This window comes from Schistosoma mansoni, chromosome 4 (assembly GCF_000237925.1).
Source record: "Schistosoma mansoni strain Puerto Rico chromosome 4, complete genome".
Lineage (NCBI taxonomy): Eukaryota > Metazoa > Platyhelminthes > Trematoda > Strigeidida > Schistosomatidae > Schistosoma > Schistosoma mansoni.
This window is the reverse complement of record NC_031498.1, coordinates 26616687-26619257: the sequence shown is the minus strand read 5'-3', so window position 1 is coordinate 26619257 and position 2571 is coordinate 26616687. Positions and strand designations below refer to the sequence as shown.

General features: G+C 31.4%; 1 non-coding gene across 1 annotated transcript; it reads left to right on the top strand.

Annotated features, from left to right (window-relative positions):
* The first annotated feature begins 2114 nt into the window (after positions 1-2114).
* Positions 2115-2180, top strand: Smp_tRNA_01305_Gln_TTG.1.1. The gene has a single exon. It is a non-coding gene (tRNA).
* The last annotated feature ends 391 nt before the right edge of the window (positions 2181-2571 follow it).

Sequence of the window (2571 nt, the reverse complement as noted above, 5' to 3'; positions counted from 1 at the left end):
TTAGTACGTCACCTCATTTGTTATTTATTGTTGAATCCATTTATAATGCAATCTTTTCTAGCCTCCTATAGACATATATTTTCCATATCACTATATAAACGAATGTACAGCTTAAGTAAATGATTTCGTCGAAAAAAAATTTTCTTCGCTGAATTCTCCTTTTCTTATTCAATCACTATCAACATTATTTTTAAGTTGTTTGGATGAAGACGCTTCTCAGCACAATTATCTGTTAGTCTATATATTTCATGCACAGATATGCTGCCTTCTTCAACACTATAATACTACCAATTCATTGTATTTACAAAACAACATGTATTTGAGTGTTACCGTTGAATTGCATTCGGATGTTAACAAACGATACCACACTCTTTTCCATCACTCTGATAAACTATCAAGTTTTCATTTGGGATAAGTTGACTGTTGATCAGTCGCACTACACAAATTACGCATAAATGTTTCGTCATTTGATTCGTTTCTATACTTCTGCTGACTGGAAGTAGTACAGTCAAATGTTACACAGAATACTAGAACTGGAATATGTTATCAATACTCATGAGATTATATGCTCGTAATTTTAAAATTTGGTCTCTGATTTACACGAGATTTTAAGTACAATATATCTATTGATTGTGAGAGTGATTCATCTCCTTATTTAACAATCACGTCGTGTACAAATCTCATCATGAATTTCGAAATGGTGAGGTGCGAGTTAATTTTATGACTTGTGGCCTATAGAGATTTAATTACAAATTCTAACAACAATGAAGAACGTCCGACAGTCACACGAAATTCTGAGGAATATAGTTACATGAAACATGTTGTCAAGTCATCTTATTTTGAAGACAAAGGAAAAATGGACATGCAGGATTTAACTGAATAGTTATTAGTACTAAATCTTACTGTTAAATTTGGAAATTTCTTTATTGACGCACTCTTGTAGATTCAAAGATTCTAGGACTGTCACATCTATATACATAAGAATAGATATGCATTTAGACATCATATTAATTCATGTAAAATGTTACATAGATATCATTCTCTATGATAGCTTTCCTCTGCATCATGATAGATCACATGGAAAACAAATTCTAATCACCATTGATAGGTTTATGCATAGTATGAATATAGAATTTGATAAACAGAAATATGTAACAAACTTTGGTCCAATAATAAACTTCCATAATACAAATTAATCAAGTATTTCAAATACTTACTGTATGAATCGATTTCGTATTTTACGTCACTAAACTCTGAAATATTTAAAAGGAAAATTAATATCATAATTTTATATGAAAATAATGCGATTATTTTTACTTGAAATATATGTAATGGAGAAGTATGGCAATCTGCGTTTTGCATATGTTTAAAATATTGATTGTAATTAGTAACCCCTGTAACCGCTTTGTCAACTTCCCAAATTATTACAATAGAGTTTCATCCACTTTCATTATTCATACACCAGTGTAAACCGGGATACATGAATGAACCTATTTGTAACTTGTCAACTGGATTTTCCTACGTTTCAACGCTGACTTTGACACTCAGACTCTATTTACATATTTTTTCTCAGATATAGTAGACGGGTAACCTACAAATGATGCACATGAAAATTATCGACATCTGATCACTACATTATTATCACTCAATCTTCAAATGATAAGAAACAGTACCTTTCCGAATTGTATATAAGTCTCTACTGTATAATTATTTAGATAATTATTTTATTGAAGTCATCAGGAAATTCTAGTTCCACCTACATCGTACTGGGTTCGAGTCCCAGAGTGAACATCAACTCTGAGATGCAGGTACATCCAGCTGACGAGTCCCAAATAGGACGAAACGTGCGTCCTGGATTCCACTGCTAGCCACTATCCATCTCTGCTAATAGTACTGATTGTTCGACATGTGGATATGTAAGCTTCACATCACATTTACGGAATAGCGAATTTTAAATGACATAGAGGAGTGTTATTAAACGGGGACCAACATGAGGGAACTCTGTGGTTTGTTAGCGTGTATACGAATATTGTAACATGAAAGTGTAGAAAATTCAAACAGATAAGTTATGTCAAGCCTTTAATCTTTGACGTTATATAAAAAGTACAAAATTACACAATTTTGACGTGAAGATGAAAAAGGAGTTAGAGAATAATTTTGTTGAATGTTGAGAATATTGCTTGACAGTGGTAGTTAGTCATTAAGGGATGTTCTCATTGCTAAACTATGTTGTACGGTAAGTATACATTGAAAAGGCACACGAGTGGTTCATAAAACGAAAATATTTCATTTATTCAAAAGTGAAATAATTTATTCGAAAATATTTTAAAAATACCTTCTTTTGAAAAATCATAACCTGACAGCTGTTTCATTAAAACTTTAAAACAGTTCACATCTACAATTCATCAATGTTATTAAAGCACTAATATCTCATTCACATACATTTAGTGACAGTATCTAAAGGAATTGAGAACTTCTGGACAACCACACCTAAAATTTAATATAAATGGTAAATGTATAATCATCATGTTGCATCATTGAGAATTTAGTAAACTGTGTGCAAATTGTTCT